Raw genomic sequence first — 19,261 nt, forward strand, 5'->3', positions numbered from 1 at the left:
GGGACCCTATTTGTGTTATATATTTTGGCATTTCATGAAAATATGAAGACGATCAGAGTGGACTTCACAGGACAATAATGAAAAGAGAAAAAATAGTGAATGGTTGGGAAGAAAAACAATGAAATTGGAGAGGAAATAAAATGTGTACCCCGCATTGGAAAAGTGGAAAGAAAATAATAAGGGGAAAGTAAATGTCTTACAATGGGTAGCAAAAGAATTTATTGCAAAAATAATAAATATAACAAAGCACTGTATTTGCCCATTGCACAATCTCCAAAGGAATTGAAAAAGATCTTATTGTGCAACATATTATGAAGAAAAAATTTAAAAAGGATATTATGGAAGTCAAACTTTCAAGATGCTATGGACATCATGAGTGAAAAGAAAAAAAACTTCAGTATTGACTATTGAGAATATTTTTGCCCTTAGTGTAATAACCCACTTTACTTAATCCGAAATTCTAAACTGATTTTTTTTAACATATAAATAACGATTTCTTATTCTTACTTATTCTTAATTGTGTTTGATTCAATCACATACTCAGGTACATCTATCCAAATGGGATAGTTATCCATCCAACCGGGATGGGCATCTAACCATACGGATTAGGCATCTATCCATACAAGATTAGGCATCTAACCATACGGGTTAGGCATCTGTTCATGCGGGACAAGAGGTTTCATCTATCCACTCCGAGATAGGCATCTATTCATAAGAATAGGATATGCTTTGGCCAGAGACTTTAGACTCATCGGGACCATTCGGGTCCTGAGCCACTCTCTAAAGACTACACTCCCCTACTGGAGTGCATCGAGGTCGCCGTCCTTAGGAGTATAAAAATAATTACATAAACAAGCTTGAGTTCCGCCTAAAGCCTTGGGAAGTCAAGCGAATCCATACGGGATTCCTTCTGAGTATGCATTGAATTAATTTTAACCTTCCAATTATTATTTGCACCATTTGATTAAAAGACCAAGGAGCTTCGAGAGCCAACTACTCACCCATAACCAAATCCTAATCCCCATCCTCGAACGCCTGAGTACAAGGGACAACTCTGTCCCTAGACTGCCTACATAGCCGTTTTAGCACGTGATCAAGGCGTAAAATATGTAGATCTGGTTTCTAATTATGGTTTAATGTAAACTGTTTGGTGGGTACGCAACCCTTTCTAGGGTCAATGTCCTAGACAGTTTCTTTGCAGTTGCTACCCACGATGGTGGCTCTATAGCAAAAAGGCTCAAGGTGGCCTCATGCTTGTGGCCTAAAACAACTAGGTCCTATTTCCTATTAAAAATGTCACCCTTAATTCGTTATCATCCACTAAATTTCCATCAAGAAATATAAATTTTCAAAATCATTATACACAATCAAACCCTAAAGGGGTTTTCTAAGGTTTAATTGAACGGATGTAAATTCATTTAAAATTTATCTTTTGGATTTTAACTTCCAAATGACCCTTATTTCTCCCCAACGGTTTATAGGGACGATGCCACAAATGCCGTTGTTGCAGCTTTATTAGGCGTTAAGTGCAGTAGTTCAACACGACAACATTACCCGTAAGCATGACCCAGAGGCACCATAGATACCGAACGCTGCTAAGGTTTTTGGTTTCAACTCTTATTTTTTAGTTATCTAACTACGAAATTTGAAACTTACTCTATTATATGAAAAAGAATTTATTTACTCGAATACTTAAAACCTAAAGTAAATCACTTCTCTTGTAGGTACCATTGGCTTTAAAATGAATCTATGATGATTAAAATTAAAGTATTGAACTTGCTTAAAAATTTAGAACTTTAATAATAATTCATTCACTTGAAAAAATAATGTCCGATTGAAATGAAAACTATTGCATTAAATCCAATTTAAATTGAAGTACTATTTGTTTGATAATTGAAAACTATAATAATAAACTCAAACTAAGTATTAAAACTATGATAATACACCAACTACTTGAGGACAATGATATTTTCTTAATCAATAAAACTATCATAATAAATCAGATTACTTGAAGAATAATATTTTTTAAAAGAATATCTATCTAATAATTAAATTTAAAACCTAAATAAATAAGTAAAAAAAAAATTAGAAATTGTTTGGGTTGAGTAGAGTGTGTTATTACACTTAGGCTAATTCTAGATTATTTTCATTGTACAAGTTTTTAAAATAATGCTCATTCTATGGCCTCTTCATCCTTAAATTGGACTCACCATAGGATGGACACAATAGACTCTTCATCATACAACTTTGTGGAAAATTCCTTATTGGATTGTATGATTCCTAGTAGAAGCTTATAGTGTATGGATTCTTTAGAAAATTCTTTACCATACACTATTCCATTCTATTGTAGGACCCTCTAGCTGTTAGTTCACCATTATTTAGTTTCCTCAATCTGCTACTGTTGTAAATTCTAGCAGCTTGCACCATTCTTCTATTAATGTATGGCTTGTTCTTTGTCACCTTGTTTTTGTACATTCCTTGCCTATTTATCTTGCTCAAACAATATCTAAATCTTCTATTGTAGCTATCCAATCTTTTGTAGTATGCTTATCCTTAGACTCCACATTTGGCAAACAGAGGGAATCACTCTTGTGGGCTGGTGTGATGTGAGAAGATTTTCATGATGGGAATGATTTTGAAGTGCTTGAAGTACTATCGTGGTATATCGACTAGCTTGCTAAAGCTTTCTTGGAGCTGTCTACATTTAGACTTCACTACATGTTTGTTTGGTCCTCGAACGTAGTGTGTTGATGATCATGATATACTTAATAAATATTTCTTTCTACTTCCACCTAAAGTAATTGCTTTAGATTTTCAATTAGTTGTATTGAAAGCTCAACATTTCCAAGGTCTCTATCCATATTTTGTCGTGGAACATTCAAGCTATAATTAGTTTGTTCTAGCTATATGAGAAATCATTAGCTCAAAGGTTCTTCTTCTTCTACAATGCCATCACTAGTTTGCAAATATTACATGATCTATGGTTTTGTTCTTTGCTTGTCAATTGGGAATCCAACTTCTCTATTTGGAGGTGGGGAGGGGATGATGTAGTTAGTGTGAAATGCCTTTGTATTGTTTTGTTAATTTGTTTGTATCCAACTATGCATCATTTACTTGTTGGCTTGTGGGTTGTTGTTAGGATTTAGTTATTTGAAATTGTTGATAGCTGTGTTTAGTATTTAGTTATTTGAAGTTCTTGATAGCTATGTTTTACCAGTGTTCCACGGGCGTTGGGGACGGGGGGACGGGGGGATGCGTTTCCGGGACGGGGGGACCAAGGGCCTAAGTTTGGGGACGGCGGCGGGGGGGGTGGCGGGGTGGTGGTGCTGATATAGTTATACATATACATATAGTACTTGAAAAACTAGTTTTGAAAAGATGTATGATAGTATTACAGTGTAAGAATTATATTTTAAATGAGACTATAGGAAATTTGAAATACTAAATCTAAATACCAAGATTTCTAAGTTGTGTTGTTATATGGAGCCTAATCAGACTCGAAGGTTAGATTTTCCCTACTTCTATCGGCGCGGTTTCCCCCTATATTTTTCAACGGGGGTTTGGGGGCAGCGCCCCCAAGTTGGGGTCAAGGGGCAGCGCCCCTTGCGCGTTCCCTGTCGCGATACAGGGCAGAGTCGAGGGGCAGCACCCCGCGAGGCCAAAAATACTTTTATTATTTTCTAAAGGTGTTGGGTGTTATTTTTCTTTTGGCCCACGTCCAATTAGAGTTAACCCTTAACCCTCAAAAAACTTAAAAAGTCACTTTTTTTAAAAATTTTAATATTAAATATTGCATATACGTGGGGGCGACAGGAGACGTTTGGGCGTCTCCCTGTCCTTGGAGAGACGTGCACACGTCTCTCCAAGGACAGGGAGACGCCCAAACGTCTCCCAAGGAGACGTGGAGGCGTCTCAATGTCTCTCTGGGAGACACCCAGACGTCTCCCAAGGAGACGTCTCCACGTCTCCCTGGGAGACGCGGGGACGTGGGGACGTCTCCGCGTCCCGGCGGCGCTTGGGTGGCGGTGGCGGGACGGCGGGGGACGTCGCGTCCCCGTCCCCCCGTCCCCGAGATGTTTCTGACGGGGGGACGTGCCCAAAAAGGGGGGGGACGTGTCCCCGTGGAACACTGTGTTTTACTTGGCAACTATTGGGTATTGAAAATATACTTAGCATGGTCAAGGAAAATAGTTTGATCCTTAATTAATCATTCTTGGTCTACTTTTCTATAAGAACTTTTTATGAATAAAGATACTCTTTTGGTACTCTATCTACCATGTGTTGTTATTTGAATTCATTTATGCAAGTGCCAATGTTATCAAACCTGGGAGTAAAAATGGAGGTTTGCTTAAGATTTAGACATGAATTTGAGTGGAAATGTTGGGAGATCATGGCTAACTCATATTTGACTAAAATTTGACAAAGGCATTTGACATCCAATAAGAGTGCTTTGGGGAAGTTGAATTGTATCTTTGAGAAAATGGGAGTGGTCGAGCTTCCTTTAGAGTTTTGAAACAATAGCCAACTATAGTGGTAAAGAGTTGTCAAGGACATTAATTATGAATTAACAACTCTCTTGGACTTTTTAAGGGACTATTCCCATTAGAATGTGATGTGCGTGCTTTCATCCTATATAACCTTAAAAGAATATTAAAGGGTGGAGTCTCGAGGACAATTTTAGTTAGTCTTTATGTAGAAGGGGATATATCTGCAAATCTTCTAGAAATTTGTTTCATATTAAAAAGGATTTAGGATGAAAACTTGTATCTTGTATATAATATTTTATATAATTTGGTACATGTAATGATCAACACAAAATTATTGATTAGATAGCTTTTTTGGGGTTGAATGTATGTCTTTTGTGTCACTAGATTCTAAAATAAATGTCATGGAAAGTCTCTTTGGAATGTCATAAGACAATTGTTAAATCATTCATGAAACCTTTGACTTATTTAAACCCTTAAACACGCAATGAATGTTAGACTTGAATTATATCTACCACAATTGCTAGTGGTAGGGAGAATATGAAACATTGTGCTTGAATACAAATACTCCTTGAAATCTAAGTTATTTGTTTTGGTAAAAATCCTAGTTAGGTTTGTGGTTCTAGCATTTTTTTTGAGTTGGGTTTGTCCATACAAAAATAAATAAATCATAGTTATATATTTTAAATAATAAATTTTAATAATATGGTTCAAAGAAATTATAAACTATAATAAATATCTAAATATAATATCATATCATAGTTCCATGGAGTCTCTTGACATGGGGGATGTGGGGACAGGGGGACCAAGCCTATATCTGGGGACGACGGTGGAGTCGTTTGGTGGGGGGGGGGGGGTGATATACATATAGTACTTGAAAAAATAGTTATAGAAAGATGTATAATTATAAGAATTACAAATGTAACTTTGACAATTTAGCAAAATACTAAAACTTAAATATTACTAAACTTTGAAGTGAACATTAACAATTTAAATTAAAGTTTGAACAATGAAAATGTCGAACTCTAAATTTATATTATATTTAAGATCTCACAATGATGATTACAGTGAGTATACTGATGTCAAAATAACAAAATGGAGTGAAGTGAGGCTTCTAATCATTCCCAAACTCCTCGTCTCTAGAATTGTTGAAAGTGGACTCATGGTCAAGCTTCACCTAACTAATATCAACCAGCCTTGCTTGTGCAACTGTAGTATCCTCATCAATTTGTGTTGGCTCCTTTGGCTCTACATCCTATTGTGTTGTTGGACTCTCTTTGTACAAAAGTGTTGGACTCTCTTTGTACAAAAGTGTATTGCAGTCAATGAGATGCAAAGCACTATGTATAGTCACAAGCTACTTTGCTCTATTAGAGGCAAGTCTCTTCTTTGTAAGAGTGTGGATGAAGTTTGAAGTAGACCAATTCGTCTCAGCAGCGAAAGAATCAGAAACTTGAGATAGAAATTGAATGGCTAGGGTTGTGGTTATATGAATCTGTTCATGGCAATTCTACCACAAAATTGGGTCCTCTTGCGCCATAGTTGCCATCTCCATCTTGTCCATTTTAGAATAACCCCTTAGAGTGGCAAATTTTGTCCACTCAAAATGAATGATGTCGGCCTCTATAGGATCATACATCTTTTGGATGGCCCTAAAGAACCCTGCCTTCACCTTGGCATTCTATATGGGTGCAACTCTACTGGGTCTTTGCTTGTACCACTTGGGGATCAATGCATAGGCAGCCATGTGTAAGGGGGTGTCGAGCTTCTCCCATCTTTGATAAATAATCGGTTGTATGTGCTCATTGGAGAATGCTAATGTGGGGTCCTCTCGCACGACAACCCTCATTTGGTCAAGCATAGCATCAACGCACTCATACATCTCTCCAAGGCTAGGTGCTTTGGCATCCGCATATCTCATGTCTTGAAAAACCGGAGCAATGATGGAGACTATATATTTTGCACCACCCCAAAAAGCATCACTCTTCACTACATCCTTCATCCTCATCCCTCGCTTTGCTTTGGACTCGGGCCATCGATTCCATTTTGTTTTCATAACCATTAGTTGCAGTGCCTCTTGCAACTCAAGCATTCTCTCCAAGAGAATGAAATAGAGTGTATATCTAGTCTTGATAGGTTTTAAGGATTCCTCCCTAGAGAAGATCCCAAAGAGTGCATGTGAAGTATGATTGCTGTAGATACACATCTGCACATCTCTAGCATCATTGACCATTGCTTTGATCCAATCAATTTTTCCCATGTCCTTGAGTGCATTATTCATGGCATGCACACAACAAGGGGTCCACCGAATATGTCCAGAAGCTGCCTCAGTTAATTTCCTTGAGGCTTTGTACACATGGCCTGAATGTGTCACTACTTGGATTGCATTTTGTGGTCCAACCTCCTCAATAGCATCCATGAGGATCTAAAACTGAAAATTGGCATCTTTGCGATGCTTTGAATAATCAGCTGCCTTCAGAAAATATGTGCCCTTTGAACATGTAAAGTTTAAACATGACATTGACGAGTGGACAATGCCTTATGTACATCTACCCACCTGTGACTATGTTGCATCCGCTTGCCACCCAACATTCCTTCATTTTCCATATTAATACATTTATCTTGGAAGAGTTCTTATTCAAGATCGTGGTCCTCAATTTGTCTCCCTTGGTGGCACATATGATGGTCCTACCCTTGCTATCATCACCATCTCCTCCTCATAATAAGGGGATTGAGCCACATGGAATGGAATGCCATTGGAAAAGAAGAATTTGCCAATGACATCATTTGCCTCATCCTTCAATAATTTAGCTATTGGGTTAGGAGCATCACTTCTCAACTTGTGTTTCCCTTTAGCCTCTACTGCATGGACCCCTGAAGTAGAACTTGTCATGCATGCAACTTGCCTTTGCAAAGTAGAAGTAGAATCCTATGGTTGGCTCTAATGATCCCTTGCCCCATGAGGCAAAGAAGTAGATATAGATGTAACTGGATTGTCTTCACCACCAACACCCCATAGCTTATATATCTCAACCTTGAATTTCAGGTTTGCTGATCTCCCCCAAAATTTCATATTTCCGCACCTTTTCCTTGAACATGGAGATCGTTATTAACTCTGGTAATGCTGCCTTGAAATTCAACTCTAGAAAAGTTGCACTTCCACAACCTTGTGCCCCTAGATGTCCCAGGCCTACTTTGTACTTTTGTTGCAAATTGTTTCAAAGGAGACTTAGCATCAAAGGGACCCGTAGTATTGTGGAGGGGCAATTCATACTTGCAGCTACTCTTGCTATGGAGCTAGTGGTTTGGGTTTCATTGTCATGGTCAACCCCTCTCAGCCTTAGCCTCACGTTAATAATTGGGTTCAATAGTTTCACTTTGAGCCTCAACCTCATCCTCACTCATTCCATGAGAACTCATTGTGACATTGCAATAAACAAGATAAAGTTTACATGTCTATAATTTTAAAATTAAAATTCAAACTATGCATGCAACATAATTTAAAGGATTAAGAGATAGATTCTTTTTTTTGTTTTTTGTTATTCTTACTTCAAGTCGTATTAAGTGCAGAGGCAGAGGATATACAAAGAAAAATCTTTGTCAACCAAGGATATTGCTTTTGTTTTTCTTAATTTAGTTCGCACGAAGTGCACAAGCAGAGGATACATGAAAGTTTCATCCTAGTTTGACAAATGTTAAAATAAACTACTAAAATTAATATGCAAGACAGTAATGAGTATACTTAAATAAAAAAATAAAAATATGATAGCTTGCAGCCATGTCTATTTATATGATTTTTTTTTAATTTTCAAATTTCAATGTTGAATCTTGATGACAATATGAACGATGAACAATGAATATGCACTTGCAGCCATGCCTATGAAAAATAAAATAAAAATATGAATATGAAACTAATTTAAAAAATAAAAATAAATAAAAAAGTGTCATAGAATCCTACCTTATGCTTGAAAAATCTTTTCAACTTAGTGTAGAATCCCGCTTCTTCCTCTTCTTGCTCCTTCTCAACCCACTTGCACTTGCAATTCTGCACTCTCACTTTTTTGCTCCTCAAACTTGCTATTGAAATGAATTTGTGAGTAAAATTGAGGATTTAAGAGGCATTGGTGGGGTCCATTGGCCATTAGGGTTTGGCCTTGGGCATTGGTTCCAATTTTTATTTTTATTTTATAAAAAAACACTTTCTGGACTTGCTAGTTGTGGGAGACACTTGAGTGTCCCTGCCATCTTCATGACATCCCTTACATTTTGGCGGAGGTGGGTGGATGTCTCCCTCACGTCCCTTGTCCCAAAAAATTTATATATGTATGTATATATATACACATACATACATATATACAAATCATGTAGTTATTATTCTAATCATGTGATTATTTTATAGCTCATGCATAAATGTTATGTGGTCTGATGCTATTTATTGTAAGTTGGCTCTATTCATCTGCGCATGACTAACTAGATACTTGGCCCTTTGCCAACTCATAAACTCCTGTCTCTCAAATGAAACCTATCCTTGGTGTTGTTGTGGAGTTGGGTCCTCTCCTCGTCTCTTCTTTTCCCTCGTGAGGGAGATTTAGTATCAAATATGGTTCTGAAAGGGGAAGAGGGAACCAAGTTCTTCATTTAAACGACAAATGAGAACTAGGTGGGGAAGTTGCATGGGGTTTTGATAGTAGGGTCATTGAGCCCCAATACAATCTACTACATTTAGCCAAATATGAAACTCGATTCTTGTATGATGTATTCAGGTGTCTAATCTTGTGTTTTTTGTTTGCAATAAGAATTCAATGGATCTCTGTCACATCAAACTAGATCTTGAATCTACTTTGAACTAGACCTAGATTTGGTGGCTTGGCCCATAGATCCAATAACATAGCTTGAAATCCTTGCCCAAATTGGAAGCATTGAGAATAGATTGAATCGTTGTTTAGGAATATGAAAAAGAATTTGAATCATTGATATTTAGAATGGTAGATTTATAGTCATACAACTATTGCCACACATGGAGGAATAAGAATTACAACTTTCAAATATGAATTGCCACCCCTTTAGACTTTGTAACAAACGAATAGCGTTGCCATGGTTCTATGGAATACTATCATCTTATGCAGATTTGAAATCACTGTCAATATACACCAATTTTGATTTGCCAGTTCTGCTATCAACAAAAATATGCTGCTCATAATCGACCACTAAATTATCATAAAAATCTTCTATGTATACTAAATAGAGATTTTACCATGAATTTGATATGCTTGTATATGATCTCTAGATGAGATGGCCTCAAGTCTAAATCAAGGGTTTTCGTCCACAAATTCAATGATGGGAATCAGGGGGTTTTTGTCCTTCATTTCCAGACCTAGAGTGTTTTCACCCTTAGGTTAATTGAACCAAAGTTCAATGCTCCAAAAAAGAGTAGAAATTAGAAATATAATCCTCTCTTAAATAGAGTTTTCCTCCACAAGACATATCTCTCCAAATTTCTCTTAGGACCATAGATAGCTATTTGAGAGGAATTAGTTAAAATAAACTTTAATTATAAGAGACCATGTTTTATATTTTAATTTGATGCACTCTTTATAATAATTTTAATCCCATTTCTTTTGGGAAATTCCAAAAACCCATGGGAAATGTATGATGGGCGTTTTGGGTTTCAACTTGGCTTCATTTCTATAAAAGGGACATTACAGTCTAGCCTTCCCAAGATTTCTTGTTGTCAAGCAATTGCAGACTAGGGTGCTCTATAATTTCTTCACCACTTGATTGAGTCTTTTTGAAGATAATAGGATCTTAAATCAATCTTTGAAATACTCTAAATCTCTCCAATGATGCAGTGAATTTCTTTAATTGCCTATTTTTTGCTAGGTCATGTTGATGTGCTTTTTTATAACTTTGTCTTTCTTGTCTTCAAAAAGCTGTGTCTTATCATCCATATTGCCTTGCAAAGCCTCTTGAGTCATACCCAACTTTGTGAACTGCTCTATCTTTATAATTTTGTAACTTTCTTGGGGGTGTTCTTTACGAAGAACCGTTTCACCTTTCACTTCTGTTGTGTGCTACTTTGATATTATCAGAAGTTGCAAAACTTGAACTAGGAGATGTCTTTGCATCCATTTGAGAAAGTGGGTTATTTGCAACCCAATGGAAAAATTGAAAATTATTTCAACTATCAAATTGGAAATTAGTTTTCTGTTTGGACGATTCATATTGGCGTAATTTTGAACATTTCCTGTTGAATCCATTATTTTTGATTTCTAGTCAGTATTCCAAATAGTGTTAGCATTTCCAAATTGCTTTTTCATTATTTGTTGATCTAACAATTTCATCAAACTCAAAACCGGTAGTAACTATTGAAACCTTTTCTTTAGCTTGTGGTTTTGATGTGTTTACTTCTTTAGACTCCACCCTATTTTCTGATACCTCATAAGATATTCCCGACTCTTTTTTTTTGATGCTTTTTTGCTTTGACAGTCCTGGCTTTGCTCCCAAGATTCCTTGCATACGAACCAAAGGTTTTCTCTTCTAAGTTTGTTTCGGCTGTTTCAGCCTTTCTTGCAATAGGAGAAATGTTCTTTTGTTGATTAGAATAGGATTGGGTCCAAGGTACTGATTGCTCTAGTGCTGTAACTTTTTTAATGACTACTTGGAGTTTTGGTTCTAAATGTTCTTTTTTCTTCACCTTCACCAATTGTTCACTAAAAATTTGGAAGTCCTCCTGAGGTCTACGCTCAGGTTGTGATCCCTTTCTGGTTCTCATATTCATCAAATTTGTAAAAGACATTGCCTTTTGGATCTCTATTGGAAGATTTTCTTTTGGATCTCTATTGGAAGATTTTCTATAATTTTTATAATTGGCATTGATATTTTATTACAAAATTATACCACCGGACTGTCTTCTCTATGAATGAAAGTTGGATGTATGGGTCTATCAACAAACCCAACCATTGTTCTCTGTGTGTGATTGTTTTGATTATTGTTATTGGCTACTGAAGTGCTTGCTTCACTATACTGACTTCTGGAAGCATTCATATCATTCTGCATCATGTGGAGCATTAGACCCAACATGTTTTTTCGTTGTATCAATCTTTTATCTTTATTGTCCATCTCTTATTATTAATAATTCCTAATGAGATCAATCTTTAGTTTTTGCTGGCAACTCTTTGCAAAGAATTTATATAACCTCTGCTTTCTTCTTCAACAAAATCTACTCAATACCATTGGAAGCGGGTAGAATATAGTTGTTTGTATGCCATAGCTTCTCCAAGGTTTCTTTGTCTTATTCGTTCATGTGGCAGCAGAGGTTTGGTCTCCTACATGGCATGTTGGATTGTTTTAGCAGTCTAACCTTCACGAGGTGGCGGCCAATCTTTATCAACTCTGCCTTCAATTGCATGGTGATTATTCAAAGGAAGACTAATCATCATGCTTTGTTAGAAATTGTCTCCCAATGGTATTGCCATTTTTGTTGTCTTCTGTTATTCACTAACAAGTTTGAATTAATGACTGTGACAACTCAAAATATTGGATTCTTCCAACAATTCAAATTTCTTAATGTAGATATTGAAGATTATTAGAAAGTTTGATATGGCTGTGTTGATGTGTTTTTTATGCACATGTGAACACAAAATAAAATACCAAAAAGTATCTTATCCTCTCTTGAACAAAATCTCTCAAATGCTGAAGATTAGCTTAAGGATCACTTGAGAAGACTCCAAGGTTCAGGAATGTAGGGTCACTACGTGTGGATAAGCTCCGTTGGTTGATGTGATTATGCTGGAATCACAAGGGGACTTACATTTGAATGCCTGAATGTTTGATTTGCTGGGACTTGATCATCTGATGTTGCAATATAGTGATGCTCTTTGTCCTAAACCAGCTTGATTTTAAAAAAATGGCAAAAGGTAAAGGGTTGAGAAGGTCTATTCTAAGGCCTAGAATGTAAGAAGATGGACGAACAATTAGATGGAATCAAACTGAGCGAGGTCTCACCATCAAGCTGAACAATTTGACACAAGCTCAGTGCAATCTTCTAAGGAAAATTCAAAGATATTCAAATCATTACCATCGAACATTGATCACCATTCATGTTAATGCATAAGCAATGGACGTATAACGATTCGAAGTTAAGCTCATATAACTCTAGTTGACCACACAAGGCGCACTTACAATCAGCAAGAGGCTAGTGTTATGGAATAAACGGATTCCACATGAATGTATTCAACAAATTCTTCCATTCAATCTAATCAACATGAAAGTAAATTGAGAAGTAGAGACCATGCGGGTTGTTGAAACAACAAATCAAATTCACCATAACTTAAATGAAATCAATTGTTCTTTACAACAAGGTTTAGCATCAATTTTTGCCTTCTACTCTAACTTATATTTTAATCTGGCTATTCTTTTAAGCTATCCATTATTCTATTATATTCGCTATTAAGTATTAGCTAACTATTAACCTTTACAAATGAAGAGCTTGAGCCTTTTATAGTGCTCACAATACAATTCAACGGCTCAAATCAATTTGATATCAATGGCCAAGATTTTACAATGAAAACCCTAATTAGGGTTTGTTACAACAAACTCAATTTGGCCAATGGAATAATAACAACACTTAGGCATGACCAATAGATAACAAGGGTAGGTGCCTCAGAGTTTGTGCCATCATTGGTGAGTCATGTACATTGCATCTAGACATGCTGATGTGGAACCCCTCTGATTGGTGAGTGGTGACTGGGATGCCACCTCAATTCGCTTGTAGACTTGGAAGATTTGATACTCAACATTACAAGCTTGCTCGAAGTAGTGGTGATGGGTTATATTGAGGTAACTAAGTCCTTCCTTCATACTCACTTGCTTGCCCTTCCTTCATCCTCACTTGCTTGCCTTGGAGTGATTGTATAACTTCTCTTTCGCACTCCTTTGATCTCTTCATGTCTCCATGGTGCGGTGAAGGTTGAAATTCCTCTTGGGCGTGAAGTTTCTCCTCTTGCACGGTGGTTTAGGTCTTACAATCTTTCTCCTTTTTGCTTTGCAATCACCATCCTCTTCCATCTGCAAAACAAAACAAACATGATATCAAATACATAATATATAACTTTGATAGTTCTTCTTAGCTTGATATATCCCTTGATTTTATGTGTTTTGCACGTTTGATAAGAAGATCTAGAGGAATTCACCTTCATGAAGGAGCACTTTGAAGTTGATTTTCGTTCTTAGAGAGGAGCTCTTGAAGTTTACTCCACCCTTGATTTTCATGAAGTTGTCCTTGTCGTTGAACTTACTCTCCTTCATTATATGAGCTTAACCCAAAATGACTCTTCACAAACTTTAAATCAGTTTAAGGTAGTAATCATGTAACCAATCTTGCGCCTTCGCCTTCAGCTGGGAACACATGAAGAAGAGTTCACTCACTTGAAATTCGCTCTTGAAGCTCGATTTATGTCTTCATTTTTGAAGTTCGCTGATGTAGTTCAATTCCTGAAGCTTACTCATATCCTCCATTTTGTGAAGTTCGACATGAAGTTCTTGAAGTCTTGGAGATGAAATGAATATCAAATGAACTTTTCTTCAATCCTTTTGTTGTTTCATTGATTTAATCCTTACACTCATACATACATTCAAACAAAGCTCTTAAGGAAAATCCGCTCATCTCCCTTCATGAAGTTGAGATTTGTTCATGTAGGTTTGAACATGAAGTTGAGATTCGCTCATGTAGCTCAATTTGTAAAATTCGCTGATGTAGTCCAATTTGTGAAATCCGCTCATCTTCTTCAGTTCATGAACTTATCTCCAAATTGGATCAGCTCGAGGTAAATGTTCTTATACCCTTCGCTCTTCCACTTCCAAACATAAAATTTGCTCCTCCAAACATGAATTTCGCTCCTATCAGCTACCACATGAAGTGCGCTCCAACTTGCTCGCTCATGAAGTACGCTCCAATTTGCTCGCTCATGAAGTTTGCTTGTGTTGTTGAGTTCGTGAAGTTCATTTCAAATTGAATCCATTCAAGGTAAGTGCTATCAAACGTCTTTCGCTTCTCTTTGAATTTCGCTCATGTAGGTTTGAAGGTGTAGTTCGCTGATGTGTGCTCATTGATGAAGTTCGCTCCAAATTGTGAAATCATGAAGTAAGGAATTCGCTCCAATCTGCTCGCTCATGAAGTAGGGAATTCGCTCCAATTTTCTCGTTCATGAAGTTCGCTTCAATTCTCCAACACATGAAGTCGCTCAATTTTCATACTCGTGAAGTTCGCTTCAATTATGCAAGTCATGAAGTTCTGAAGTGCGCTCATCTGTGGTGATTTGTGAAGTACTGAAGTGCGCTCATATCCTCCAATTTGTGAAATACGCTCTTCGGTTTCAGTTTGTGAAGTGCGCTTTCATTGGCCCGAACATGAAGTAAACTTCTTATTTGCCCTTCAAACACTTGGTCAGTTTTTTTGATTACATTAGGCAAAAAAATTTTAAACTTCATTTGCATTTCAGGGATGCTAGGCGATCTTTGAAGTCTCTTTGCATTCTCTGACTTGAGCGGCCATTTGATGTTGCTTTGTAGTTGATAATATGAGCAACTTTAATGCCCTCCTTTGCAACTTGACACTTTGATCAGCTAATTCGAATGTCTTTGCATCTCCCCATTTGATCAGCTAACTCAGGCAGCTTTGCAAACATGATGGCCAGATTAGGGGACCTTTGCAAACCAAAACATGATCGGTGAAATTGAAAACCTTCAAAGCTTCGTCAACTAGCTGGCCTGGTATGTCATACTTTCAAAGGCACAATATCATTTCCAATGAAGTCACCTTGATTGGACTTGGATAACCACTGAAGCGATTCAAGTCTCAGATCTGAACTTATATTGCCATCTTGGAGGTCAAACTTGCTGAAGAGTTACAAATTCACTGCCCTTTCATTCACTGTTGAAGTATCAAAACTCAATATCGTGGTCCTTCAAGCTCAGCTGAGTTCAAAACAAAATTTCCTTGATTACATATCGGTGAGTGAATCAGATTGCCTTTGGGGTGATCTTTGAACTTCCTAATGAAATCATCTCTTTAACAGCTTTCGGTCCTTTTATCAAAACCTGAAAGATACATAATGAATCAAGAATCCTGCAAATAAAACAATCCTTCACACCCCTAATGCACCATTAATTGCTTTCAAAGATCAATTCAAATCTGGGAAATAACAGTCTACTGATGGAATTAGTCCTTGAAATCAGTTCTGATCTGAATTTTGATCCTCAAATTTGTAGCTCTGCCTCTCTGTCTGCTGCAATTCGCTGTCTTTAGATTGCAGAGCAGATTATATCAATTGCTTTGATTAATGCCTTGGAATGAGGATGGATGTCTTCTCATATAGACGGTGGATGTTAAAGGGTCTGTTTTACTCTATCTTCATTAAAGTGACACATCTTCATTCAGAGACCAGCTTCTTATTTTTTTGTCGCCACACCTTGCAAGGATGATGAGGTGGATACTTATCTTTTAAAAATTCCTCAAAAGAAAAACCTTTTTTAATTTTCAAAATTTCTGGCGGGGCCCATGCAATATCAAAACAAAAAAAAACATTTTTCATTCTCAGCCAGAAGTAAGTGGGTCCCAGCAAAGAATCCTTTAAAAACTTATTTAATTCTCTATTTTGGAGAGTGTGGGGCCAGCATGTAATGTGATACGGTGGAGAGAAATATGAGGGGGGGAGTGGTGAGGAATGTTAAGGGTAGCTGCCACGTGAGGAAGGGAAAGGGAGGATGTTTGGGAAAAGGGAGACATAAGGGGTATGGGTTTACGCGGGGTGAGGAGGTTTAGGACGTGGGAGGTGAAAGGGGTTGGTGAAAGGAGTTAGGATATATGGGGGTAAAATGGAACGGGAGGTATAAGGGGTAATGGGAAGGGTAAGGGGGTAATTAAGGAAAAAGGTAGGAAATGGAAGGTGGGTTAGGATAGGACAGGGGTAGGAGGTAGAGTGGTAGGTAAGGGAAAGGGTAGGCTAAGGAAAGTAGAAGGGTAAGGGGTGTGAGATGGAGGGTAGAGGATGTAGGTGTGAGTGTAGGTGAAGGGTAGGGAGGTATAGGTAAGTGTAAATGTAGGTGAAGGGTAGTGAGTGAGCATGCTAGGATGGGAAGATGGGAAGAGGGTTAGGCAGGTGAAGGGAGGGAGGTGAATGAATGGAATGGGTAATGGAGGCAAAGGTAGTGGTAGGGGTAGGTTAAGGATGGGAGTTAGGAAATATAAGGTAGGTTATGTAGGTGAAGTAGGTTAGGATATGGGGATGGGTGGAAGGAAGGGTAGATGGAGTATAGAAAGGTAGGTGGGTAGAGGATATGTTAAATGGAAGTGAAGCGTGGTAGGGGAGGTGGAAATAGAAGGAAATGGAAGGAAATGGTGAAATTGTGATGGTAATGATGAGAAATGGAAATGGGAGTGATCAGGTTTTGGCACCCACTGACAGGACTGGGAGGAAGTGGAAGGGATTAAGCCTTGGCTGGGCAAAGGGAGTGTTGAACCTCACTTCATTCTTAAGAGGGGGACTTGATCAGCTCCTAAGCAACTACGAACAAAAGGTTAATAGCAAAGACTCGACAACAACTAACAACTAAACTAAGACGACTAACCTAGAAAGCGAAAAAGTGGGGGTCCCATTTGCAATGGGGCGATGTGTGAAACCTCACAACACGCTGGAGCTCAATTTTTTTTCAGATTGGACTGTAGAGGATTGTCAGTGGACAAGACTTTTCTTAAGACTCTCACAGTGATATCAACTGTTTATTGAAGGAAGGAAAATTATCTGCCAAACATCGATATGAAATGATTTCCCCTGGTTTTCTTGGTTATTTCTTTGTCAGATGTTGGGTGGCAAAAGAAAATGTTGCTCCATATTTTTTAATCTGGCAACAAGGCGCTTTTTTATTACAAATTTTCACAAAACTAACCTGTTCTTAGGTTGTTTTGTTCAAGTGTTTTCATAGTTGCCTATTAGTATTAGTCCCCATAGGAATTTTGTTATTTTTTGAGGGCTTAAAGTCTACATCCTATTATCAGATTACAGTTTTTAACTTTTTTATATATGCCAGTAAACACCTCCTTATGGAAGGTTACTTGGCCTATTACGACACATTACTGACCCATTAGAACACATCACATTACATTCAATGGCCACTGGAAGAATTGACCATGGTTCACTCACTTCGATACAAGGTGTCTTAGCCACTAGAGCACAGCCCTTGGACTGGTCAAGTTGTACCTTGTTAATATGCTTTTACCATTGTTTGTTGGTATTCGAGACTTGTATTTTATTGCAGTAGATTTATGCACGAGGCTTTCCACAAACTTCTCGTGTGCTGATTAGTGTGATACTCTGTTTTATACTCTTGGGTGCCATGGCCTTTTGTTATCACCTGGAACTTGTGGACTTGTTAATAATGACACATATCTCTATTTTGAGGTGGTACAAATTTCACCGTTCTAAGATGGTAGGAGATGGAAGAACCAAGATTAGAAGAGACAATTAGTAGCCACAGCCACGAGAAAGAGCAACCAACCAAAACAAAGAATCTGTTGAACTTGTAAAAAACTTTCTAATTTAGCAAACAAGGAGGTTGATATTTTTAAGGTTGTATTTCAAACAAAGCTCACATGAAGTTGTGACTAGGTCCCGTCTGTGATAATTGTTGAAATTTGTTGTGCATTATTTGAATTGAAATTTGATATGGGACTAGTTGTAATTTTCTTAGAATTCAATGTGATTATTTTCAGTGAATTCAATGTGATTATTTTCAGTTGGTCGGCCAATTTGCCTAGACCAGGTTTCATAGCAATACATTAACATTGTAGTTTTACTGTAAAGCTACTTCTGTAGCTATTTCAGTCTGTAAATCCGTAGTAAGGATGGCTTGCCTTGATTGAAATCAGGGGTCATAATTGAGGCAAAATCATGTGTTATTATGATTGTGCTTGATTGAGAGTTGTGTTTCATTTGAAGTTCATGGAGTAACTGTCGTTTTGTAGGGGCTCTATGATTATTGATGGATGTTTTGAGCTGATTTTTTAATCTCATAGTTCACCTTCGCTACATGTTTGAGATATACTTATATTCTGCCTGAAATATCGAGTTGTTGCTCTCTTATGACTACGTTAGGATTTATAAGTGCAACAATTTATGTGTGTTTTGTGGGCAATTTTCTTGGTTTCCCTTCGATAAATGTTAAAAAAAATTATGTTTTGTTTCAAATCTGAAAAGGCTTTGTATGAGAAATTTCCTGGATTCAATTGTGTAAAAGATTTTTGTATCAACATTTCAGGTCACACTACACGAATCATCATCAAGATGTAAGAGAGCAACTATGTTAGGTTTTTCAAAAGCAAAATTATCTTCCTATATGCCATATGGATCTAAATAGGTTAATGCAACAATAGAACTAAAATTTAGTTGCTCTCTTATGATTGTGTTGATGTTCAAAGGCAAACAAGGTAAACGCTAAATATTTATAGTGTTCTGTTGACAGTTTTCTTAGTTTCATCAATGGCATATGGATCTGTTCTGCAACAATAGAACCAAATCTCTTTGCTGTCTTGTGATTGTGTTGATGTTCAAAGGCAAACACTAAATATTCATGGATGTTCTGCTGACAGTTCTCTCAGGTTCACCTTAAGTATGTGGTAGTAAAAGAATTACTGTTTTTCTCAATAATTTTGCCCTCTAAGAATGTTAGCATATTAAAAAACAATAGTATTCCTTATGATACATGGGGAGACGTCCTTGGGG

The 19,261-nt window shown here is 37.2% G+C and overlaps 1 protein-coding gene across 1 annotated transcript in view; it reads left to right on the forward strand.

The window, feature by feature from the left end:
• LOC131027671 (NAC domain-containing protein 91) overlaps positions 1 to 18,968 on the forward strand; it is a 44,514-nt gene extending 25,546 nt beyond the window's left edge. The window contains exon 9 of the transcript XR_009358788.1: positions 18,798 to 18,968. The gene's annotated coding sequence lies outside the window, so the exon portion shown is untranslated. The remainder of the gene's footprint in view (positions 1 to 18,797) is intronic.
• Positions 18,969 to 19,261: the final 293 nt, after the last annotated feature.

This window comes from Cryptomeria japonica, chromosome 8 (assembly GCF_030272615.1).
Source record: "Cryptomeria japonica chromosome 8, Sugi_1.0, whole genome shotgun sequence".
NCBI lineage: Eukaryota > Viridiplantae > Streptophyta > Pinopsida > Cupressales > Cupressaceae > Cryptomeria > Cryptomeria japonica.